Below are 27124 nucleotides of genomic sequence, written 5' to 3' on the forward strand. Positions count from 1 at the left end.
AAAAAACCTACCCTAGCCCTGAATACTCCAATATAACATTAGGCCCCTATATCATCCCCCAAATACTACCTTCACATAGCAGTAGGCACCCATACTGCCCCCATAGAGTATTAGGTCCCCATACTACCTTCATATACTACCTTCATGTAGCAGTAGGCACCATACTGTACGCCAAATAGTAGTAGGCTCCCATACTGTCCCCATATAGCAGTAGTCATCTATACTTCCTCCATATAGCAATAGGCCCCCATTCTGTCCCAATATAGGTCCTCATACAGTGATAGGCCCGATATAGCATTAGGCCCCTATACTGCCCCCATATAGATGATATGAGGGAAGTAGAGTGGCTGCCACCTAATTCTATTTGGGGGCAGTATAGGGGCTCCACCAGCCAAGAGTCAACAGGATGGAATATAACACTACCCGCTACTTACCAGCCACATCAGGCTCAGGTAATGTAGTGGCATTGTGTGTTGTGTTGCTGTAGGGTTACAACAATAATGATTCTTTCACATCATGACCACATGTCACTGTACTGCTAACTACTTAACCCCTTAAGGACTCAGGGTTTTCCGTTTTTGCACTTTCGTTTTTTCCTCCTTACCTTTTAAAAATCATAACCCTTTTCCACCTAAAAATCCATATTATGGCTTATTTTTTGCGTCACCAATTCTACTTTGTAATGACATCAGTCATTTTACCCAAAAATTCACGACGAAACGGAAAAAAAAATCATTGTGCGACAAAATCGAAGAAAAAACGCCATTTTGTAACTTTTGGGGGCTTCCGTTTCTATGCAGTGCATATTTCGGTAAAAATGACACCTTATCATCATTCTGTAGGTCCGTACGGTTAAAATGATCCCCTACTTATATAGGTTGGATTTTGTCGTACTCCTGGAAAAAATCATAACTACATGCAGGAAAATTTATACGTTTAAAAATGTCCTCTTCTGACCCCTATAAGTTTTTATTTTTCCACGTACTGGCTGGTATGAGGGCTCATTTTTTGCGCCGTGATCTGAAGTTTTTATCGGTATGATTTTTGTTTTGATCGGACTTTTTGATCACTTTTTATTCATTTTTTAATGGTATAAAAAGTGACCAAAATACGCTTTTTTGGAATTTGGAATTTTTTTACGCGTACGCCATTGACCGTGCGGTTTAATTAATGATATATTTTTATAGTTCGGACATTTAAGCATGCGGCGATACCACATATGTTTATATTTTGTTTTATTTACACTGTTTTATTTTTTTATGGGAAAAGGGGGGTGATTCAAACTTTTATTAGGGAAGGGGTTAAATGACCTTTATTAACACTTTTTTTAAACTTTTTTTTTTGCAGTGTTATAGGTCCCATAGGGACCTATAACAATGCACACACTGATCTCTCATCCTGATCACAGGCGTGTATTAACACGCCTGTGATCAGTGTTATCGGCGCTTGACTGCTCCTGCCTGGATCTCAGGCATGGAGTAGTCATTCGTCGATCGGACACCGAGGAGGCAGGTAAGGGCCCTCCCGGTGTCCTGCAAGCTGTTTGGGACGCTGCAATTTCACCGCGGCGGTCCCGAACAGCCCGACTGACTAGCCGGGATACTTTCACTTTCTCTTTAGAAGCGGCGGTCAGCTTTGACCGCCGCTTCTAAAGGGTTAATACCGCACATCACCGCGATCGGCGATGTGTGGTATTAGCCGCGGGTCCCGGCCGTTGATGAGCGCCGGGACTGACGCGATGTGATATCGCGGGAGCCGGCGCAGGACGTAAATATACGTCCTGCATCGTTAAAGGGTTAATGGCCCTCATTTATGTCACGATGCCGGCTGGCAGGTAGTGGACCCTCTGTGCCAGAGAGGGATTGGCGTGGACCGTGCTAGTGGACCGGTTCTAAGCCACTACTGGTTTTCACCAGAGCCCGCCGCAAAGCGGGATGGTCTTGCTGCGGCGGTAGTGACCAGGTCGTATCCACTAGCAACGGCTCACCTCTCTGGCTGCTGAAGATAGGCGCGGTACAAGGGAGTAGGCAGAAGCAAGGTCGGACGTAGCAGAAGGTCGGGGCAGGCAGCAAGGATCGTAGTCAGGGGCAACGGCAGAAGGTCTGGAAACACAGGCAAGGAACACACAAGGAACGCTTTCACTGGCACTAAGGCAACAAGATCCGGCAAGGGAGTGCAAGGGAAGTGAGGTAATATAGGGAAGTGCACAGGTGAAAAACCCTAATTGGAACCACTGCGCCAATCAGCGGCGCAGTGGCCCTTTAAATCGCAGAGACCCGGCGCGCGCGCGCCCTAGGGAGCGGGGCCGCGCGCGCCGGGACAGAACAGACGGGGAGCGAGTCAGGTAGGGGAGCCGGGGTGCGCATCGCGAGCGGGCGCTACCCGCATCGCGAATCGCATCCCGGCTGGCAGCAGGATCGCAGCGCCCCGGGTCAGAGGACGTGACCGGAGCGCTGCAGCGGAGGGAGTGAAGCGAGCGCTCCGGGGAGGAGCGGGGACCCGGAGCGCTCGGCGTAACAGTACCCCCCCCCCTTGGGTCTCCCCCTCTTCTTGGAGCCTGAGAACCTGAGGAGCAGACTTTTGTCAAGGATGTTGTCCTCAGGTTCCCAGGATCTCTCTTCAGGACCACAACCCTCCCAGTCTACTAAAAAAAAATTTTTCCCTCTGACCTTTTTGGCAGCCAAAATTTCCTTGACCGAGAAGACGTCCGAGGAGCCGGAAACAGGAGTGGGAGGAACAGATTTGGGAGAAAAACGGTTGAGGATGAGTGGTTTGAGAAGAGAGACGTGAAAGGCATTAGGGATACGAAGAGAAGGAGGAAGAAGAAGTTTATAAGAGACAGGATTAATTTGACACAAAATTTTGAAAGGACCAAGATAGCGTGGTCCCAACTTGTAGCTAGGGACACGGAAGCGGACATATTTAGCGGAGAGCCATACCTTGTCTCCAGGGGAAAAAACGGGGGGAGCTCTTCTTTTCTTATCCGCGAACCTCTTCATGCGTGAAGAAGCCTGTAAGAGAGAATTTTGGGTCTCTCTCCATATAATGGAAAGGTCACGAGAAATTTCATCCACAGCGGGCAGACCAGAGGGCAAGGGGGTAGGGAGGGGGGGAAGAGGGTGACGGCCGTACACCACGAAAAATGGGGATTTGGAGGAAGATTCAGAGACCCTGAAGTTATACGAAAATTCGGCCCATGGAAGGAGATCTGCCCAGTCATCCTGGCGGGAGGAAACAAAATGTCGCAAATAATCACCCAGGATCTGGTTAATTCTTTCTACTTGTCCATTGGACTGGGGATGATATGCAGAGGAAAAATTTAATTTAATCTTGAGTTGTTTACAGAGAGCCCTCCAGAATTTAGACACGAATTGGACCCCTCTATCCGAGACAATCTGCGTAGGCAACCCGTGAAGACGAAAAATGTGTACAAAAAATTGTTTAGCCAACTGAGGCGCAGAAGGAAGACCAGGAAGAGGGATGAAATGTGCCATTTTGGAGAATCGATCAACGACCACCCAAATAACGGTGTTGCCACGGGAAGGGGGTAAATCAGTAATAAAATCCATACCAATCAGAGACCAAGGCTGTTCGGGGACAGGCAGAGGATGAAGAAAACCAGCGGGCTTCTGGCGAGGAGTCTTATCCCGGGCACAGATAGTGCAGGCTCGCACAAAGTCCCCAACATCCGTCTCCAGAGTCGGCCACCAATAGAAGCGGGAGATGAGTTGCACAGATTTCTTGATGCCCGCATGACCTGCGAGATGGGAGGAGTGACCCCATTTGAGGATTCCGAGGCGTTGGCGTGGAGAAACAAAGGTCTTTCCTGGAGGAGTCTGCCTGATGGAGGCAGGAGAAGTGGAGATCAGGCAGTCAGGTGGAATGATGTGTTGCGGAGGGAGATCAACTTCTGAGGCATCCGAGGAACGAGAGAGAGCATCGGCCCTAATGTTCTTATCGGCAGGACGAAAGTGAATCTCAAAATTAAATCGGGCAAAGAACAGAGACCACCGGGCCTGGCGAGGATTCAGCCGTTGGGCCGACTGAAGGTAGGAGAGGTTCTTGTGGTCGGTGTAGATAATAACAGGAAATCTTGATCCCTCCAGCAGATGCCTCCATTCCTCAAGTGCTAATTTAATGGCTAGAAGCTCTCGATCCCCGATGGAGTAGTTCCTCTCCGCTGGAGAGAAGGTCCTAGAGAAAAAACCACAAGTGACAGCATGCCCGGAAGGATTTTTTTGTAGAAGAACAGCTCCAGCTCCTACTGAGGAGGCATCAACCTCCAATAGGAAGGGTTTGGAAGGGTCAGGTCTGGAGAGCACGGGAGCCATCTTTTTTGGACACAAAGAAAAATCCGGCTCCGGCAGGAGAGGAGGATTTACGGATAAAGCCCTTTTTTAGATTCTCCTGGACGTATTCGGACATGGCAAGAGTCTCTGGGGCAGAGAGAGGATAAATTCTGCCCCGGGGTGGAGTAGTACCCGGGAGGAGGTCGATAGGGCAATCATAAGGCCTGTGAGGAGGTAGAGTCTCAGCTTGTTTTTTGCAGAAAACATCCGCGAAGTCCATATAGGCCTTAGGGAGACCGGTTACTGGAGGAACCACAGAGTTACGGCAAGGGTTACTGGGAACCGGTTTTAGACAGTTCTTGGAACAAGAGGACCCCCAACTCTTGATCTCCCCAGTGGACCAATCCAGGGTTGGGGAATGAAGTTGAAGCCAGGGAAGTCCAAGGAGAATCTCCGAGGTGCAATTGGGGAGGACCAAAAGTTCAATCCTCTCATGATGAGATCCGATGCTCATAAGAAGGGGCTCCGTGCGGAAACGTATGGTACAGTCCAATCTTTCATTATTTACACAATTGATGTAGAGGGGTCTGGCGAGACTGGTCACTGGGATGTTGAACCTGTTGACGAGAGAGGCCAAAATAAAATTTCCTGCAGATCCAGAGTCCAAGAAGGCCACTGTAGAGAAGGAGAAGGCAGAGGCAGACATCCGCACAGGCACAGTAAGACGTGGAGAAGCAGAGTAGACATCAAGGACTGTCTCACCTTTGTGCGGAGTCAGCGTACGTCTTTCCAGGCGGGGAGGACGGATAGGACAATCCCTCAGGAAGTGTTCGGTACTAGCACAGTACAGGCAGAGGTTCTCCATACGGCGTCGTGTCCTCTCTTGAGGTGTCAGGCGAGACCGGTCGACCTGCATAGCCTCCACGGCGGGAGGCACAGGAACAGATTGCAGGGGACCAGAGGAGAGAGGAGCCGAGGAGACGAAACGCCTCGTGCGAACAGAGTCCATATCTTGGCGGAGTTCCTGACGCCTTTCAGAAAAACGCATGTCAATGCGAGTGGCTAGGTGAATAAGTTCATGTAGATTAGCAGGAATTTCTCGTGCGGCCAGAACATCTTTAATGTTGCTGGATAGGCCTTTTTTGAAGGTCGCGCAGAGGGCCTCATTATTCCAGGACAATTCTGAAGCAAGTGTACGGAATTGTACGGCATACTCGCCAACGGAAGAATTACCCTGGACCAGGTTCAACAGGGCAGTCTCAGCAGAAGAGGCTCGGGCAGGTTCCTCAAAGACACTTCGGATTTCCGAGAAGAAGGAGTGTACAGAGGCAGTGACGGGGTCATTGCGGTCCCAGAGCGGTGTGGCCCATGACAGGGCTTTTCCGGACAGAAGACTGACTACGAAAGCCACCTTAGACCTTTCAGTGGGAAACAGGTCCGACATCATCTCCAGATGCAGGGAACATTGGGAAAGAAAGCCACGGCAAAACTTAGAGTCCCCATCAAATTTATCCGGCAAGGATAAGCGTATCCCAGGGGCGGCCACTCGCTGCGGAGGAGGTGCAGGAGCTGGCGGAGGAGATGACTGCTGAAGCTGTGGTAGCAACTGTTGTAGCATAACGGTCAGATGAGACAGCTGTTGGCCTTGTTGCGCTATCTGTTGTGACTGCTGGGCGACCACCGTGGTGAGGTCAGCGACAACTGGCAGAGGAACTTCAGCGGGATCCATGGCCGGATCTACTGTCACGATGCCGGCTGGCAGGTAGTGGACCCTCTGTGCCAGAGAGGGATTGGCGTGGACCGTGCTAGTGGACCGGTTCTAAGCCACTACTGGTTTTCACCAGAGCCCGCCGCAAAGCGGGATGGTCTTGCTGCGGCGGTAGTGACCAGGTCGTATCCACTAGCAACGGCTCACCTCTCTGGCTGCTGAAGATAGGCGCGGTACAAGGGAGTAGGCAGAAGCAAGGTCGGACGTAGCAGAAGGTCGGGGCAGGCAGCAAGGATCGTAGTCAGGGGCAACGGCAGAAGGTCTGGAAACACAGGCAAGGAACACACAAGGAACGCTTTCACTGGCACTAAGGCAACAAGATCCGGCAAGGGAGTGCAAGGGAAGTGAGGTAATATAGGGAAGTGCACAGGTGAAAAACCCTAATTGGAACCACTGCGCCAATCAGCGGCGCAGTGGCCCTTTAAATCGCAGAGACCCGGCGCGCGCGCGCCCTAGGGAGCGGGGCCGCGCGCGCCGGGACAGAACAGACGGGGAGCGAGTCAGGTAGGGGAGCCGGGGTGCGCATCGCGAGCGGGCGCTACCCGCATCGCGAATCGCATCCCGGCTGGCAGCAGGATCGCAGCGCCCCGGGTCAGAGGACGTGACCGGAGCGCTGCAGCGGAGGGAGTGAAGCGAGCGCTCCGGGGAGGAGCGGGGACCCGGAGCGCTCGGCGTAACAATTTACTATTGCAAATTCGACATGTTTTGTCAGGTTGCGCAAGAAATTTTGTCTGCCTCAGATGTTGCACCAGAATTTGCACCAGAATTGAAAAAACCCCGACTAACTCTCCACTTTGCTATGAAAACCTGAAAAGGGGGCGGGGTCACTGGGGAAAGGGGCGTGGTCTCCAAAAAGGGGCGTGTTCCTGACATTTTCCCAAAAACCCAACATATTTACTAAGGTTTCCACATAAAATGTAGTGGATTTGAGCTGAGGAAAACCTGACATATCAGAACATGTGTAAAAAAAAAGCAAAGTGTAGGGAAAGTGGAAAATGTAGGGAAACCTTAGTAAATACCGTGGAAAATAAATTGTAGGGAATAAAAACCCACAAAGAAACCTACACAACACTCTTAGTAACTGAGGGCCAATGTCTCATTTTAACCTTAAAGTGAACTGCGTAGAAACAAAACGAAAAGTTTTCTTTCAATTTTGCTCTCCTAGGCTCAGATAAGCTGATTGGTGAAAGTCCAATTGCTGGGAGTACCATCAATCCTAAAAGCAGGGCCAAAATTGTCTCTGGAATGAATGGTGCACGCTGTTCCCTTCATTCTCTATGGCGTTGACAAATATCAGCGCTCCCCAATGTACCCAGAGATCACCATAGACTCAATGGAACACTAGCACAGTTCTTTGGGACTGGTAGGCATCCCAGATGAAGAAGACAGTGTGTCTTTGAAACGCGTCGGAGGCTTTTTGGATCATCCGTGATTCCGTAGTCACGTCACTAGCGGCAGTCAGCTGACCAGCTACCTTATCAGTGGGACCAGGTGTGGTAGAGACGCCACCGGCCGGGGCAGTCTCCCATCCCTCTCCCAAGAAGAAATCACCATCACCGGACCTTACATCAAGTACTCCAGGAACAAGTTTTAAGCCCGTAGGAGCCAGCGTCCCGTACGGCAAACCAGACGAAGGATCTCAGAACCATAATCACCACGGAAATCTACATGGAACCATCATTAGGTTCTTTGGAAAAATTTTCGCATTGGAACTCTGACTTTTGCGCTTAAAGGGGAACTCCGCTCCTTGGAACAAACTGTTCTGAACACTGGAGCCGGTGTCGGGAGATTGTGACATCATAGCCCCACCCCCTTATGATGTCACCCCCCGCCCCCTCAATGCAAGTCTATGGGAGGTGGCGTGACAGTCGTCACGCCCCCTCCCATAGACTTGCATTGAGGGGACGGGGCGTGACATCATGAGGGAGCGGGGCTATGCCATCATGAGCTCCCGGCTCCGGCTCCAGCGTTCCGAACTGTTTGTTTCAAACGCTGAGCAGCGGAGTACCCCTTTAAAAGTGTGTTACGTTTCTTTTACACACAGAAACTCTAGGGAAGTTCATACTAGTATACAGGATTACAAGTGTTCTCAGGATCTTTTTTGTATCTATAATTGTGGATGAATAATATGGATTCAACACAAACAGGGTAGGATCGTAATCATTGTATTGCTTTACAGAAAAATTGAATGTCCGTTTTTTTTCCGCATTAATAATTCTAGAATAACCATTAGTTCCTCTAGATTGACACTAAGTGCACTTTATCTACAAAACTACCTCAGGGCGAATCCCCATAATCAGCACTAGTGTTGAGCACGAATATTCGTAATGCAAATTTTTATTGCGAGATTGGACACTTCGCAAATTTTTTTTCACATGCAAATTTTATGCAATTTTTCCATGCAAATTTTCTTTTTTTCACACGCAAATTTTTATGCAACATTTTCATGCAAATTTTAACATGGAAAAAAAAGTGAATGAACATAGCGAATATGCGAATTTCGTGAACATAAGACGAATAATCGTCAATATATTCATGAAATATCGCAAATTCGAATGTGGCCCCCTGCTGCTCATCACTATTTAGCACTTTAGGTAGGTATTTTGCACTAAGGGATCAGTAGTTTGCATATATATATATATATATATCTACGTATTTTAACCCCTGCCCCCATACTGTATTAAAGCTATCCCGCAGTGTATCCAAAATAAGGCTGAATCACACATTGGTGTACGACTATCGTTCTATGACTGTTTACAGAGACACAACACCCAGGGAAATAAACGCATTTATTTTTACTTTACCCTAGTCTAAGACCTATTTTTATGTGCCAGTATACTTTGTTTATAGGGTTCCAAGTGGTTGGACCCCCTTTGATCAGCTTGACATCCCATTCCTATGAATAGAAATTGTAATACCCCTTAAATGGGTACTGACGAAATAAAAAATGTTTTATATGTTGTTCATCTTGGCATACCTGTACGCCCCTCTTCCGGTCCCGGTGTTTAAAACGGGGTCACACCGTAACGGGGAGACCCCCTTACCTTGCTCCGTCGCGTTCGATCTGGGTTTGATTGCTCTAAGCCTGAACTACAGGCTTGAGCAATCGAGCCCCTATCTCTCTGATCCATGCAAAGCTATGGCTTTTGAGGGATCAGGGTAAGAGATCAGTGTGTGCAGTGTTATAGCCCCCTATGGGATAACAAAGATCAGTGTGTGCAGTGTTATAGGTCCCTATGGGAGCTATAACACTGCAAAAAAAAAAAGTGGAAAAAAAAAGTTAACAATGGTCATTTTGACCCCTTCCCTAATAAAACTTTGAATCCCCCCCCCCTTTTCCCATAAAAAAAACTGTGTAAATAAAATAAAAAATAAACATATGTGGTATCGCCACGTGCAGAAATGTCCAAACTATAAAAATATATCGTTAATTATGGTGTCGATCAATGGCGTACGCGCAAAAAAATTCCAAAGTCCAAAATAGCGTCTTTTTGGTCACCTTTTATATAATGAAAAAATGAATAAAAAGCGATCAAAAAGTCTGATCAATACAAAAATGGTACCGATAAAAACTTCAGAACATGGCACAAAAAATGAGCCCTCATACCGGACCGGAAAAATAAATAAGTTATAGGGGTCAGAAGATGACAATTTTTAACGTATAATTTTCCTGCATGTAGTTATGATTTTTTTCGAAGTACGACAATATACAACCTATATAAGTAGGGGATCATTTTAACCGTATTGACCTACAGAATAAAGATAAGGTGTTATTTTAACCGAAAAAAGTACTATGTAGAAACGGAAGCGCCCAAAATTTACAAAATGACATTTTTTCTTAAATTTTGTCGCACAATGATTTTTTTTTTTCGTTTTTCTGTTTCGCCATGAATTTTTTGGTAAAATGACTAATGTCACTGCAAATTAGAATTGGTGGCGCAAAAAATAAGCCATAATAGGGAATTTTATGTGCAAAATTGAAAGAGTTATGATTTTTAGAAGGTGATGAGAAAAAAAATGAAAATGCAAAAACAGAAAAACCCAGCTTCCTTAAGGGGTTAATCCTGTCCAGCTGAAGCATCATCTTTGACGCAGCTGAAGCACAGGCCGGGGTAAAGTCCAGGAAGTGAGGGCAGGACAAGTACTCATCTGTGCTCACTCCTGTCCTATCTATGAGACTCCTGTCTGAACACAGAGAGGAGGAGGTTACAGAGCAGCATGCAGTGATTGGGTGGAGAAACCCAGCACATCACAGCAGACTCAAGGAGGAAGTGAATGCGTGGTGAGTGATGACAGGCTCAATGCTTTCCTCAGACACCTTTCCACCTGAGCAGTGGATGTCAGAATGAGTAAGCAGCAGAACAGATAGATTTGTGAGTCAAATACAAAAGCTAAACACATAAAAAGACATGTAACATAGTGAGTAACATATACAGTATTAGCGAGTAGCATTATTCTTTTATGTTTTTATGTTTATGTTTTTATATTTATGTATTTATGGCAAATCTTTCTATTTCGACTGTGATTCAGATACTGAGAGCAAAAATTAAATTTAGAATATTTAGCACTGCAAGATATTTTTGTGGTATTTAAAGCGTACCGCTTTAAATACCACAAAAATATCTTGCGGTGATAAATATTCTAAATTAAATTTTTTGCTCTCAGTATCTGAATCCCAAGTCGAAATAGAAAGATTTGCCATAAAAGGGAAACCACTTCTAGATATAAAAGGGTTAACATCAAATGACAAAAGACTCCTTCTGAGCATCGCACGAGGGAAGTGAATTTCGTAACCTAATTCCATTTCCCCGACTTTCTAATGTTCTGGACTCAGCATCTGCCACTTGGATAGAAACATCCTGGAAATTGTATCGGATGGGATGTCAGGAGACCCGGCGCCATCTATTCCCCGGCATGTTGATGAAACAATGTAGTAGGTGAATGAGGCAGCGTTTAGGGGTAACCTCATTGTCCCCGCCGTTTCCCCCCCGCGCGCGCCTCCTCCCCCGGTCCACCGCTCCATTGTCTTCTCTCTCAATCTCAGGGCGCTGTCTGCAGCTCGGTGAGGGTTTGATTCTATAACACATATACTAGAAATAGGTCCATTCATCATACGGCGCTGTGCACGGTCTGACTAGCCAGTCATGTCTTCTCTTCTGACAGCAGGTATAGGGTTGTTTGTCAAAGTCTTATTTATCTGCCAAATCCCAGCGCTGATTTGTTATTACAGGTCACTTGAAGGGGTCACTACTCCTCCTAAAGAAACACATTTTCTGCAGAATAACAATGATATTGTTAACTATCAATCATCTCCCCGGCCGCGATTCTCTCAGCCTCAATTCCTCGTGTATATATCCAGCTAGACAGCTGTTATTTGGGTAATTTAACAAAAAAATATGAGTCTTTCATTTGTGAAGTGATGGATATCTGCATAAAAAAGACCAAACAAATGGATTTTTTTCTCTCCAATATTTCAATGCATGATGAGACGGCGGGATGACATGATACACGAGACGTAGTCATTCCTGCAATGGCGGGGGTTACGGAAGGAATAATCTCGTATGATTAAGGTCACGGAGGTGTAAGATTTACTCAGGCAAAATGGAGATGACAACAATTTAGAAGTCATTGGTCATTTTAAGTGTTTCTTTGCTCCTCATGTTTCCAGAGAATTGAGTCCGAGCCTCGGGCTGGAGAATAAAATCCCATTTTTTACCGTTCATGCACTTATACCGTGGACCATCAAGTAGACTGTTTCCTATTTGAGGGGTTTGTGGGAATATACATAAAGTAGGCGACTGAGGAGGGGGGAAATCTTAACCCCTCCAGTACTTATCAGCTGCTGTATACTACAGAGGAAGTTCTTTTTCTTTTTGAATTTCCTTTCTGTCTGACCATAGTGCTCTCTGGTGACACCTCTGTCAATTTTAGGAACTGTCCAGAGTAGAGCAAATCCCCATAGCAAACCCCTCCTGCTCCGGACAGTTCCTAAAATAGAGTCACTGTGGTCAGACAGAAAGGAAATTCAAAAAGAAAAGAATTTCCTTTGGAGCATACAGCAGTTGAATAGAAGTAATTTACAAATATATTTAAAGGGGAAAAAACTTTTTTTTTCATATATATATCAAATGGCTCCAGAAAGTTAAACAGATTTGTAAATTACTTCTATTAAAAAATCTTAATCCTTTCAGTACTTATGAGCTCCTGAAGTTAAGGTTGTTCTTTTCTGTCTAAGTGCTCCCTGATGACACATGTCTCGGGATCCGCCCAGTTTAGAAGAGGTTTGCTATGGGGATTTACTTCTAATATGGGTGGTTCCCCGGACACGTGTCATCAGAGAGCACTTAGATAGAAAAGGACAACCTTAACTTCAGAAGCTCATAAGTACTGAAAGGATTAAGATTTTTTAATAGAAGTAATTTACAAATCTGTTTAACTTTCTGGAGCCAGTTGATATATATATATATATATATATATATATATATATATATATATATATATATAGATAGATAGAAGTTCAGGGTGGATACAGCACCAAATAGCTGAGGACTCAGGCTGGTAGATGGAACAAGACTTTATTTGCCATCCATGGATGGCAAATAAAGTCTTGTTCCATCTACCAGCCTGAGTCCTCAGCTATTTGGTGCTGTATCCACCCTGCCACCCTGAACTTCTGTATGCCTTTACGGGTTGGCATTCCCGGATGATCACCTGCACATGCTGATTGGATCGGTGCTGTCTCTCTTCTTTACATATATATATATATATATATATATATATATATATAAGTTTTTCCTGGATAACCCCTTTAACTTTCTGGCCCCAGTTGATTTAAAAAAAATGTTTTTCAGGGGAGTACCCCTTTAAATGCCAGGACCTCACCAACAGGAGGGTTAGCAGCACTTGCAGTGTGACCTAGAATGATTGTAGACAGAGGGACCATGACTGGGTTACAGCTTGACTCTGTCTGTAACAAACAGTGGTAGCTATGAATGAGGGGGGAAACGGAAGGTCTGTATCACATATGGCTTAACCCCTTAACGACGCAGGACGTATATTTACGTCCTGCGCCGGCTCCCGCGATATGAAGCGGGATCGCGCCGCGATCCCGCATCATATCGCGTGGGTCCCGGCGCTAATCAACGGCCGGGACCCGCGGCTAATACCACACATCGCCGATCGCGGCAATGTGCGGTATTAACCCTTTAGAAGCGGCGGTCAAAGCTGACCGCCGCTTCTAAAGTGAAACTGAAAGTATCCCGGCTGCTCAGTCGGGCTGTTCGGGACCGCCGCGGTGAAATCGCGGCGTCCCGAACAGCTGACAGGACACCGGGAGGGCCCTTACCTGCCTCCTCGGTGTCTGATCGGCGAATGACTGCTCCGTGCCTGAGATCCAGGCAGGAGCAGTCAAGCGCCGATAACACTGATCACAGGCGTGTTAATACACGCCTGTGATCAGGATGAGAGATCAGTGTGTGCATTGTTATAGGCCCTTATGGGACCTATAACACTGCAAAAAAAAAATGTAAAAAAAAGTGTTAATAAAGGTCATTTAACCCCTTCCCTAATAAAAGATTGAATCACCCCCCTTTTCCCATAAGAAAAATAAAACAGTGTAAAAAAAAAAATAAATAAACATATGTGGTATCGCCGCGTGCGTAAATGTCTGAACTATAAAAATATATCATTAATTAAGCCGTACGGTCAATGGCGTACGCGCAAAAAAATTCCAAAGTCCAAAAAAGCGTATTTTGGTAACTTTTTATAACATTAAAAAATGAATAAAAAGTGATCAAAAAGTCAGATCAAAACAAAAATCAAACCAATAAAAACTTCAGATCACGGCGCAAAAAATGAGTCCTCATACCGCCCCGTACGTGGAAAAATAAAAAAGTTATAGGGGTCAGAAGATGACATTTTTAAACGTATAAATTTTCCTGCATGTAGTTATGATTTTTTCCAGAAGTGCGACAAAATCAAACCTATATAAGTAGGGGATCATTTTAACCGTATGGACCTACAGAATAATGATAAGGTGTAATTTTTACCTAAATATGCACTGCGTACAAACGGAAGCCACCAAAAGTTACAAAATGGCGTTTTTTTTTCGATTTTGTTGCACAATGATTTTTTTTTCCGTTTCACCGTGCATTTTTGGGTAAAATGACTAATGTCACTGCAAAGTAGAATTGGCGACGCAAAAAATAAGCCATAATATGGATTTTTAGGTGAAAAATTGAAAGGGTTATGATTTTTTAAAGGTAAGGAGGAAAAAACGAAAGTGCAAAAACGGAAAAACCCTGAGTCCTTAAGGGGTTAAAGGAGAACTCCAGTGGAAAATAATTTTATTTTTTATTTAAAATCAACTGATGCCAGAAAGTTAAAAAGGTTTGTAAATTACTTATATTTAAAAATCTTAATATTTCCAGTACTTATCAGCTGCTTTATGCTCGAGAGGAAGTTGTGTAGTTATTTCCAGTGGCGTCGCTAGGGGGGGCCAGAGGGGGTCATGGCCCCCCCTAGATCAGGCCGTGCCCTCCCTTTGGCCCCCCCAATTTAAAATAAATAGGGATGTCCCGATACATTGATGGCTCCGCCCCCAGCACAGGAGAGGAGGGGCCGAGAGCTGACAGGTCACACAGCAGAGCAGCAGCTTCATGTGAGGTGAGTGATGTCCTGTGTCCTCCCTCTCTCTCTCCCCCCTGATCAGCAGTATATCCCGGGGCTGGGTCATGTGTATAGTAGAGTCCAGTGGGGTCACTTTCCCTCCTCCAGTGTCCACAGGTCACCAACAGGTCACATCACAACAATTTTTCGTAAATCGCGGTAAAACAGCGCAATTTTTGCCGCGATTTTGCCATAAATTGTTCTGGTAATGTGACCTGTGGACACTGGAGGAGGGAAAGTGACCCCTCTGGAAGGACAACATGTGAACACATTAACCCCTCATTAACCCCTCAAGGGTACATTCAAATGTACAGGATCTGCTGCATATTTTTGCTGCATATTTTGTGCAGCTGATTTTGCAACCCATTAGCTTCAATAGGTAGCAAAATCAGCTGCAGAAAATATACAGCAGATCCTGTACGTGTGAGCGTATCCTAAGGGCTCATTCAGGGGTGGATCCACGGTGTATTTTATGCTGCAGATCCCCCAACAATGGACCCTACAGTGCCGCCTCCATCTGTGCCTGATCATAACGGTAATCCTTCGCTACGAGCAGACACACTTTGATGTGTATACTCGTGCACATCATGGCCGCTCCTCCTGGTCTCTGAACTAGGCCGAGAGCAGCCGCGATGTGTGCATTGTCGGGGGATCCGTCCATGTAAATGAGCCCCAAGGACACAAGACGTATGTGTACGCACGGTGCCTGCTCCTACTGTGTTGTATAAATCATTAGCTAGAACCCTCGGCTAATGCCAGACATCACCAATCAGGCTGATGTCTGACATTAACACTTTAGATGCCGCTATCAAAGTTGATGGTAGTGTCCAAAAGTTTCAACGCCTTAAGGTCCGAGCGTTTTTCCATTTTTGTACTTTTGTTTTTTCCTCCTTACCTTTTAAAAATCATAACCCTTTAAATTTTGCACCTAAAAGTCCATATGATGGCTTATTTTTTGCACCACCAATTCTACTTTATAATGACATCAGTCATTTACCCAAAAATCTATGGCAAAAACAGAAAACAAATCATATAAATATATATATATACACATACACACGATTTAAAATTGCCCCCCCCCCCCCACTTTTGTCGCTGGCCCCCCATGTGCCCCCCCCTAAATTTGAATGCTGGAGACGCCACTGGTTATTTCCAGTCTGATCACAGTGCTCTCTGCTGCCACCTCTGTCTGTGTGTGGAACTGTCCAGAGTAGGAGCAAATCCCCATAGCAAATCTCTTCTTTAAATATGATGGAACAAGAAAAAGAAAAAAGAAAACCTTCACAAAGATTACAAAGGTAAGTGCTGTACATGAGCCCTGAACAGTTTTTATTTTTCCCTCGAATTGCACTGTAGTATAATATAGACACAGCAAGTCCAATGACAAATCATAGTAAAGACAAGAAGGACAAATAATAATAATAATAATAATAATAATAATAATAAGAACAATTATTATTATTATCATTATTATTATTATTATATTATTATTATTAGTATTACTATTATTATATTACTATTAGTATTACTATTATTATTGCTATTACTATTATATTATTATTATATTACTATTATTACTATATTATTGTTATTATTATTGCTATTACAATTATTATTATTATTATTATTACATTATTACTATTCTTCTTCTTCTTCTTATATTATTGTTCCTATTATTACTATTATTATTATATTATTATCATTACTATTATTATTATATTAATATTATTACTATTTTTATTATTATTATTACTATTATTTTTATTATAATATTGTTATATTATTATTATTATTATTATTATTATTATGATATTATTATTATTACTGTTATTATTATTATATTATTATTATTATTACTATTATTTTTATTATATTATTATTATATTATTATTATTATTATTATTATTATTATTATTATATTATAATACTATTTTTATTATTACTATTATTATGATATTATTATTACTATTATTATGATATTATTATTACTATTATTATGATATAATAATAATAATAATAATTATTATTATTATTATTATATTATTGTTCTTATTATTACTATTATATTATTATTATCATTACTATTATTATTATTATTATTATTATTATTATTATATTAATATTATTACTATTATTATTATTATTATTATTATATTATAATACTATTTTTATTATTAATATTATTATGATATTATTATTACTATTATTATGATATTGTTATTACTATTATTATTATTATTATTATTATTATTATTATTATTATTATTATTGTTGTTGTTGTGGTTGTTGTTATTCTATTCAGTTTCTTGGTCTATTCTGGTGCCATTCACATATATTTTGTTCTCATCACATAGGAAAACCATATAAAATAATATATTTCACGCACCATCAGTAGGAGACCAGTGTTATTCTATCTTTCACATTTAATTCTAGGAGATTCAAGATACATTAAAATGCATAATTTTTCCAGTCAATGCTACAGCAATATCTATGGCAACCGTCAAAATGTTTAGGACAATATTGCGTTGCCGGTGCCAAGCCGTTCCTGGCAATAACAGCCTCCAGTCCTCTTTGGAGGTGATCTAAGCATCTGTTGCATAATTCTCCATTCAAGCATTCCATCAGAAAAGTCTAAGCGCCTGCCAGGAGTTCCTTCTTGCTTTTTTGGCGTAACAAAATGTTTTGTGGCATGCCTCCGAGGGGCTGGCGTCATCTCTGTCACATTAATGGTTTAAAGTCTGAAAAAATAAAGCAGGAAAAGTAACAAACACTCATCCATTATGTAAGATTATTTTCCTATTGTGAAAACTGTTTCAGGCAAATAATCTTCATAATTAATTATCACAAAGTAACAAAAAAAAAGCGAAACTCTCCGGATGTAAAAGGGAAAGAGATGATCATTGATATCACACGGGGCAACCTATAGAGTAGTGTTTCCCAACCAGTGTGCCTCCAGCTGTCGTAAAACTACAACTCCCAGCATGCATGCGCTGTATTCATGTATCTACCGCTCTGTCATAGAGATGCATGGAATGTGCAAAAAATTTTTGTGAACATAGCGTTAAAGGGGTATTCCGGGCAAAAACATTTTCTCCCCTATCCAAAAGATAGGGGATAAGATGTCTGATCCCGGGGGGACCGCTGCTGAGACCCTGCACAATCTCCCTGTAGCACCCACATTCTACGCAGGTGTTGAATCTCCAGTTTTGGAAACCTCCGGGTTTCCAGGACTGGGGACGTCACGCCACACCCCCTCCGTTCATGTCTATGGGAGGGGGCGTAATGGCCACCACGCCCCCTCCCATAGACATGAATGGAGGGGGTGTGGCGTGACGTCATGTCCCCAGTCCCAGAAAACCGGAGGTTTCCGAAACTGGAGATTCAACACCTGCGTAGAATGTGGGTGCTACAGGGAGATCGCGCAGGGTCTCAGCAGCGGGCCCCCCGGGATCAGACATCTTATCCCCTATCCTTTGGATAGGGGATAAAATGTTTTTGCCCGGAATACCTCTTTATAGGGGTACTCCGGCACTTAGACATCTTATCCCCTATCCAAAAGATAGGGGATAAGATGCCTGATTGTGGGGGTCCAGCCGCTGGGGACCCCTGTGATCTTGCACGCAGCACCCCAGTTAAAATCAGTCCCCGGAACATATTTGCTCCGGGTCTGACTACCGGCGACCACGGGGACGGCAGCGTGTCTGCTCTGCCCCTCAATGCAAGCCTATGGGAGGGGGCGTGACAGCCGGAGTACCCCTTTAAATAAGTATTTTGGATTTTTTTGGGGGAGTATCTTCCTGGGGCTGCAATTAAAAAAAATAAATAAATACTTACCTTCCTTGCTCCCTTGGGGATCCCCCTATGACGGTTCCTGATCCCCACTGAATGCTCTGGCTGCAAATTCCAAGATGGACTCATGTCGACAGCCCGAACCATTGTGTCAAGTGATAGCTATCGGTGATTGGAGAGAAGTTTGTCACCTTTTGAAGACTTTTGAGCTTGTTATGTCAGGGTATTTTTTTTTTTTTTTTACATTGGATCATCTTGACTGTTTTTTTGCAGAATATCCTTAAATTCTTAACCCAGAGCACAATGTCTCCAGCGTCAGTACCTAGTCTAACATCAATTCTTCATGGCTAGATCAAGTGAATAGAATAACAGAAAGACTCTTGTGATATTCTTTTACAATTCAAAGATCTTCCTTTTCTTATCGCAGTTGTAAGAGATCTCTCAGAGCGTTTGCAGTCGTCAGGAAATACCTTTTTATTTATCGGTTCTGATGTGCTATCTGTGAAAATATTTTAAATACATTTTGATCTTTTCTCTGTTAAGTCATAGAGATTTCAGTCCTATGATCTCGTATTCACTGCTCTCAAATAAATTTTTTGCTATTTCATAGACTTGAAAATGTATTATTTCCTCTGGTTCATGTTAATTTTATTCACTCATTTATAAATGTATCCAGGCTTGGATGCATCTGCCACCGTACAGAGGATCCTGTGGGGGTCCCAGGCTTCTGTACAAGTTTTAATTCTTAATATAGGAGAGCCCCAAAGTTTCAGCTGAAGACAATGTCATTTGGAGGAGACTAAGAATGGACACTCTCATTAAAACATTTTTTTTTCTATTGCATTATTTATGGTAAATAAAAAAATCTTTCTAGTGTATATTGTTTAAAAAATGATGTTTTCTATGTTTTATTTGTGTTTAAAAAAAAAACAGCTGCCACTAGGTGTCTCCCTACTTGCCCAGTGCACATTTCCCCCCAGACTTTGGACTCCTGCTGCCCGGGAGAAGTCCAAGATCAGGAGATGCGTGGGGGGTGGGGGAAGGGGTTGGTGCAGCCTTAACCAATCATAGCTCATTTCACACTGAACTGTACTGGGCAGTGTGTAGCAGAGTGAGGGAGGAAGTTCTCCCCTGTATGGCTTCAGATGATGTCACACCTGCTGGGGAACCCCTCTTCCCAGTCTGTGAATCTGACTGAGACGAGAATACAGAGCAATATCAAGGTAGAAAAATAGAAAAATTAAAATAAAGGCAAAAGGGTGTTATGACCGAAGTGTAACTAACCTGTGAGGATGATGTTGTGGGCCGTACCAGGGAGCGGAGTCTAAGTTGCTGCAGTTTTTTTGGGATGGACTTGCTTCAGCAGGCAACACCCAGGTCGCTACCCCTTATACGACTCGTTCACACAGGCAGCCAAGGTGTAAGGTGGCACTGGAAGGATAAGGCAACACGTAGTCAGGACAGGCAGGAGGTCAGGACTGGCAGCAAAGTAGCAAGGTCAGGTCACATAGCAAGAGGTCGGAGGGCAGGTGGTACAGGAGCAAAGTCAGGATAAATAGCAATAGAGTCAGATACACGGCAAGTCAAGACACAAACTGAACACTTTCTCTAAGGCTGATAAGGCACAAGGATCTGGCAATGTTCAAAAGGAAGTGCTTGTACTTATAGGGTCATGGAGCAGCAGAAACCAATTAAATGATTACTGTCTCTTTAAATTTTGAGTCGGCGTGCGCTGGCAAGCAGGAAGCACATGAGGACAACAAAGGAGGTAAGAAGCAGAGGGCTGAATGCAATCGCATTGTGGGATGCAGATCGCAGTACAGACCGTGCCGGGCAGTGCAGGGTGGTTTATCTTGATGGGGGCAGGAAACTGGGAGGATTAAAATTTTATAAGATCATGACAGGTACTCTTCCAGGCCAATATTTTGCAACTATGATCTATTTTTTTACGAGTTGGTTCACAAAAAAGACCTTATTGGCGACGTGTAATGCATTGAGGAAAAAGTGTTCAATGTAATTAAGTGGGCATTCACATGTTTTGAGATTAAAGGGGTAATCTGGGAAAAAATGTTTTCCCTATCCACAAGACCCCGTAATCTCCTGTATGTGACCTATTTTATGGGGGATTCCAACGATCAGACCCACAATCAGGCACTAATCCCCTATCCTGTATATTGAGGATACATTTTTCCTCGGATAACCCCTTTAATCTTCTCCTCTGATGTTCCTTATCTAATGCAAACCACCACAAAAAGTAATGTTTTCTGTTATTTAGAACCTGTCTCAAGGAAGGCATCCTGAAGATGATGCAGTATCCCAGTATAGATCTTACTTCCATTAGGGCATATGGTGTTGTATGGTTACAGTGTTTTCACATGTGAATATATTGTGCAATGTGTTTTGTTATTTTGACCAGTTAAAGGGGTACTCAGGGTTGCAAAGGATGGGTAGGATACCAGATGCTAATTAGCATAGGTGCCATGCCCCCCGAGATGATTTTTGGCATTTGATGTGGGACTGCCCTTATATTGCTGCATATTGGCATATTGGTTATCTCCTTGCTGTCTACAATACTCTCTATACCTGTTCCCATGCAACCACTAATGTGTCTGTTTGGAATTTTGTCTGAGGAGGACTGGACCCATCATATCTGTACCTTGCTAAGAGAATCCCTTTTCCTTGCTAGGAAAATGATAGCAATGAGGTGGATGTGTGATAGCCTTGGGGAGTTGGGTGTAGGGAGTGTAGCTGTGCGGTTACTAAATGGTGTCTGGTTAACCCTTTCTATTCGTGATGCCAGGGTGAGGGCTCCTCTGTAATGCTTGTCCTACTACCACCCTTCCCAAGAGCGATAGGGAGGTTTAGAATAATTGAATGTCCACAACCGGAGAGTTTGCTGAAAACAGTTGGAACTTTACTGAAGATTTTATGCAAGCTTCATAACCGGAACAGTTTCTACAAATGCAAATTCTCTTGGAGATTGACAGAGGTTGGGACCTTAAGCAACTTTGAGTCTTTAGATTGATATGCGCTGTTCCACTGGATTTAGGGGATTTAGTTGCGGTCTAGTAGTCACGCTAGCTTTAGCGGAGATTAGTTTAAAACTCACGGTTTAGTTTTGTACTGAGGCCGTCAAGTTTTCAGGCCTAGTGTGTCTTTAAAAGTTGCACAGATCCTTCCTGCTAGTCCGGCATTCAGGAGAGCAGCAACCCAAGAGAGCGATAATTGGCTACAGCTCCCTTATATGGGCAGGGGCTGGACTAGAGCTAATTGGTCCAATACTGCTGTCAATCACCTTTACACAGTGCTATTTACACGTGACCCAAGGACCCCCAAAGGTCCTTCAACATACCATAGAGGATATAACATGGTCACATGACCGAAGGTGCTGCGACGCTAACAAGGTAAGCATACTATACATTATATTAAATATACACATTATTGTTAAATATGTACATACAAACATTATGAAATTAGAATAGAAGAGAGGCTACTAGGGGCTGACCCACTTGGGGGACCCTACCTGAATGTAGGAACTCTGACTTTGGGGACTTATACACAAGGTATGGTATGCAATACGGTACCGGGACACCACAGATGGATCCCAGGGGGCTCCCTATCTGGATGGAAACACATGGTGAATGCAACCATTCCCTATGAACAACTGGCCTTTAAACATAGGGGGTGCCTGGGCAAGTTTGACAAGGTGTCGGGTTTGTGGTGCTCCTCCTCATTGACTCATTATACCATCCCTGCATTTAGGAACGCTCGGGATGCCATGTTAGATCAGTCTGCCCATTAAATCGGGATTTCTCTTAGTGTTCTCCTAACCTTTGGTGCACTTTACTGTTACTCCTCCCTTCCCCGAAGTGTGCATTCCAGTTCACATTTGTCTACACTCATCTTCACATCATGCTATGTGTTTTACGATCTCCACGTGATGCTTTACCTTTACTGATAGGAACCCCTATTGTTTTACTTTATGCCTGTTGGCATATGGTCTTATGGTCTTCCTGTATTTTTATTACCATGTCAGAACTGTTGATTGCACATCTTTGTATTGTATACTGCTAATTCCTTTAGCTTCTTTTATTTATTGTATTTGTTACTTCTGTTCCCAGCATGGGATGTTGTCGTGCTGTGGAAATCATTGTATGACACCTGTTTTTGTTATTGTTTTTTCACATTTCAATAAAGCGAATAAAAAAAAAGGAGTACTCTGCTGCTCAGCATTTGGAACAAACTGTTCCGAGTGCTGGAGCCATGCCGGGAGGTCGTGTAGTCATAGCCCCGCCTCCTAATGATGTCACACCCTGCCCCCTCAATGCAAGTCTATGGGAGGGGGCGTGGTAATTGCCATGCCCCCTCCCATAGACTTGCATTGAGGGGCGGGGCTATGACCTCACGAGCTGCCGGCTCCAGCGTTCGGAACAGTTTGTTCCAAATGCTGAGCAGTGGAGTATCCCTTTAAGTTGTAGCCATGTGCTTGCCCTGAGAACATGTAGTTAGTCTGTTGCTATACTCCAGGACGTACACTTGGTATGCAAATTAAGCCATACTCCCTGACCTGTGAAAGCATAATCTGTGTTTATGGATTTAATGCTCCTAAGAAGAGATTCTCATGACTCCTCTTTACTTAGCTTAACAGGAGTAGTGTTGCTGGGGAATATTCGCAATGCGAATTTTATTCGCGAATATCGCATATTCGCGAATTCGCAAATATTTGCGAATATAGCACTATATATTCGTAATTACGAATATTCATTTTTTTTTTCACAGTTCACATCACAGTGATCCCCCCTCTCTGCTTCCAGCTTATGTGGTGTAAAGAAGGCTCCAATACTACTGTGTGAGACTTGAGTGCAAATGTTCGCATAAGCGAACATTTGCATATGCAAATTTTCGTATATGCAAATTTTCGCTTATGCTAATTTTTTGTGTGCTAATTCTCGCATATGCTAATTTTTGCATACGCGAATAAAACGCGAATATGCGAATTTAGCGAATAAATGATGAATATTCGTCCATATATTCGCGAAATATCGCAAATTCGAATATGACCTATACCGCTCAACACAGGAGGGCTCTAATAATACTATAATTTAAAGAGATTGTCCAGAATAGGAAAACCTATCTGGTTTAGGGGCTGTACTTGGCATTGCAAACAAATTTTGGCGCAAAAAGTATCAACAACATTTTCAAAGAGCTTTGTGCCACGGTTTACACTGTTCATGTCAGTTTTGTAAAAGTGGGCGTGTCCATGTATATTTTCTGCTTTACATGATATTTATACGTGGGGTGAGAGTCCAGTTTACATCAAAAATTTCACACCAGCTTTTTGATAGTGTAGAAATCACAGAAATGGTTGTAGTGTTATTGTTTTTTGGTTTTTTTCTTAGTTTTTTAGGGGAAATGTGTTATTTAATAATTATAAAAAATTATTATTAAAAATTTTTATAAAAAAATATATATATTTTATTTTCTATTTTTCTTAGTCACTGCACCTGCACTCACATTTAAGCTCAGAAATGTTTTATTTATACAGTTATTTCTTGTCTGGGCACTAGTAACTATAGAATATTTAGTGAGAACTTTCTGCCAGAATTTTCTGGGATGTAAAATTTGGCGCAAAAATCAGCAATTTTGGTGCACAAATTGCCCATTTTTACGCCAAACTTGGCAACCAGGAGGCATAATGTCAGAGCCATTATAAAAGCCTATGTACATTGCTTCAGCAGCTATTTTAGAGATAGCGGGTATTAGATGAAGATCTCTGTGTGGGACACTAAAAAGTGGACAACATAGATAGGGGAAGGAGATATATATATATATATATATATATATATATATATATATATATTTGTAGTAAAGCAGCAGAGAGCATTATGCATCTGTTCTGTTAGTGCAAAATATGTTTAGTTTCGAACAAAGTGTGCCAGTTTTTTTAGTACACTAATTGATGTGCAAAAGGAATGCATTGAGGTTTTTGTGTCACTTTTGTGTACTTTATAGGACGCCAATTCTGTTTCTACTTCCCAAATGTTTTTACAGCTTCTTCACTTGCTAGGCGCAAAATCTGTTGCTACTCCCAAAAAAGGAAAATTTTGTACCTCTTGGAATAAGCCATTGCTTGTTTCGATACCTCTATGGATGTGTGTGAATACTGGCTTGTATCTGTCACCAAATAGGATAATTTATTACACCATTTTTTATTTTACTTTAAAAAGCATAAAGCATGTTCTATAGCTGTTTTCATGCCCCCTCCTATAGACTTGCATAGCAGGGGCGGGGCCGTCATGCCCCCTCCCATAGACTTGCATAGCGGGGGCGGGCGTGACATCACACAGGGGCTAGAGTCGTGACGTCATGATACTCCGGCCCTATGGTCGGCACCCGGCAGTTTGTGAGCTGGCAACGCGGCGTGCAGCTCAAAGAGGTGGGTGCCGAATGCAAGATTGCGGGGGTCCCCAGCAGCAGGATCCCCTATCCTTTGGATAAAGGATAAGATGTCTTAGGGCTGGAGTACCCCTTTAAGGCTCTTAGATGGTGTTATACATGAGTTTTAGGGATATTGGTGAAGTTCAAGTTCAGACAAATTAGTTCTTTCCGAACCAAACTTTTTGCCAAACTTCGACAAACCTGCACAACCGGTAGTCTATTTATATGGTGATGAATTTATAAAATTCCATCCATAATCCCCATTGAGAATCCTTTGTGTTCTACATTGGACCACTCTCCGGTGCACATGTAAATTATAATTTGTCAGAACAATAATATATTGCCTTTATCGTTGGCCTAATAGGAAGGTTCATTTCCATTGATTGCCATCCTGTTCATTGTCTCACCCAATATTCTAAGCTTAGACGTCCAATGGAAGCTTTGAAATAAGATGTCAGGAAAGCCTCAGGGACCTCTCTGTTACTTTGTTTCTGCTCTGGATTTCACATTACACTAAGAAATGACATTTTACAATCTGGCTTTTATGTCACAAAGAGATTATTTTGCTGATTAAACATGAGAGCTGAAAGCATGAAGCAACCTCTCTCTCTCTGTCGAAATAAGCGCCATAATACTCCGAGAAGGCACATGTCCTCTTCCTTGCTTCAACTTTTCCTGAAGGTCACATTTACATAAGAGCTTAAACTGCTTGTTCATCCATTAAAGGAAATATTTCCATTTGTCTTGGATCTATGGATGGTGACTTACACCGGACCCTTACACCTCTTACGAAAATATTATACGGAGAGAGATTTATGCCCCCCTTAAAAAGTCAATTGATATTTATTTTCGGAGAGTATCATAACTGGGTGGTACGCTTGATTGTTTCCAGCTCCTAATTCAATACATTAGTAGCCACTTTCTTCAGGCAGTAAAGAACCAATGAAGGACTAATAAAACAGATTGAATTTGTGCTACAAGTATTTACTACTTCCCATAAATTAATCATGGCGCGGGAAGGGAACGACGCGGAAAAAAGGAGAGTTTCCATTCAGTGATTGTCAAGGTCAGGACTGTTGAAATGTCTTAGGAAAGGAAAGCTGGGCATAATTGTAGTGTAATTTCTACTTTATTTTGTGGCAAAGGTTGTTTTTTTGCTATGAATTTAGAAGTTTTAAGCTAACGGAAATAAAAGTACTTCTATCTTTTATCCTTTGTCAGAAGGTTTGATGGGTGGGTGTCGTGGTGTTGCTGATCATCAAAATTAAGGAGTAGGTGTGCGCCTTATTTTTTTTGCTCTGATTTTTATTTTATTTTTAAAATATTTATATTTTTAAGATTGTTTTTTGAACACTTTAATGTAATGTCATGCTGCAGTTCTACATACCGGATCTTATTAGGGCTTACCTAAGACATAGCTTGGCTTGGCTTTTACACCAGACCTGTGGCTTCTGTTACAAAGTTCAAAAGGTTGAAAAAAAATAAATAAATAAAACAGGGTCCATCAAGTTCACCTACTGTGTTGATCCAGAAGAAGGCAAAAAAAAACAAAAAACATGAGGCTGATGCCAACTGCCCCATAACAGAGGAAAAATTCCCTCCCGACTCCAATACGGCATCAGAATAAATCTCTGGATCAATGTTCTATCCCCATAAATCTAATATCCATAACCTGTAATGTCATTACTCACTAGAAAAACATCCAGGCCCCTCTTGAACTCATTTATTGAGCCAGACATCACAACATCATGTGACAGAGAGTTCCATAATCTCACTGCTCTTACAGTAAAGAATCTCCGTCTTTGATGATGGGGAAATCTTCTTTCCTCTAGATGTAGAGGATGCCCCCCCTTGTCATGGTTACCAGCCTGGGTATAAAAAGATCACTAGAAAGATCTCTGTACTGTCCATTCACATATTTGTACATTGTGATTAGATCTAAGACGTCTTTTCTCTAAACTAAATAACCCCAAGTGATAACCTGTCTTGGTCCTGTTATCCTCCCATACCATTATTATCCTTGTTGCCCTCCTCTGCACCCTCTCTAGTTCAGCCATGTCCTTTTTATATATAGGTGCCCAAATTTGGACACAATATTCCATATGTGGTCTGACTAATGATTTATACAGAGGCAAAACTATATCCCTATCCCGAGCCTCTATCCCTCTCTATA

At 42.9% G+C, this 27124-nt stretch overlaps 1 long non-coding RNA gene across 1 annotated transcript in view; it reads right to left on the reverse strand.

Moving 5' to 3' along the window:
• Positions 1-17117: 17117 nt before the first annotated feature.
• Positions 17118-27124, reverse strand: part of LOC130274458 (uncharacterized) — a 39476-nt gene continuing 29469 nt past the window's right edge. The window contains exons 2-3 of the long non-coding RNA XR_008844396.1: positions 19798-19944; positions 17118-17462 (exon numbers count right to left, since the gene is read on the reverse strand). This is a non-coding gene — a long non-coding RNA (uncharacterized LOC130274458). The remainder of the gene's footprint in view (positions 17463-19797; positions 19945-27124) is intronic.

Source organism: Hyla sarda, chromosome 5 (assembly GCF_029499605.1).
Source record: "Hyla sarda isolate aHylSar1 chromosome 5, aHylSar1.hap1, whole genome shotgun sequence".
NCBI lineage: Eukaryota > Metazoa > Chordata > Amphibia > Anura > Hylidae > Hyla > Hyla sarda.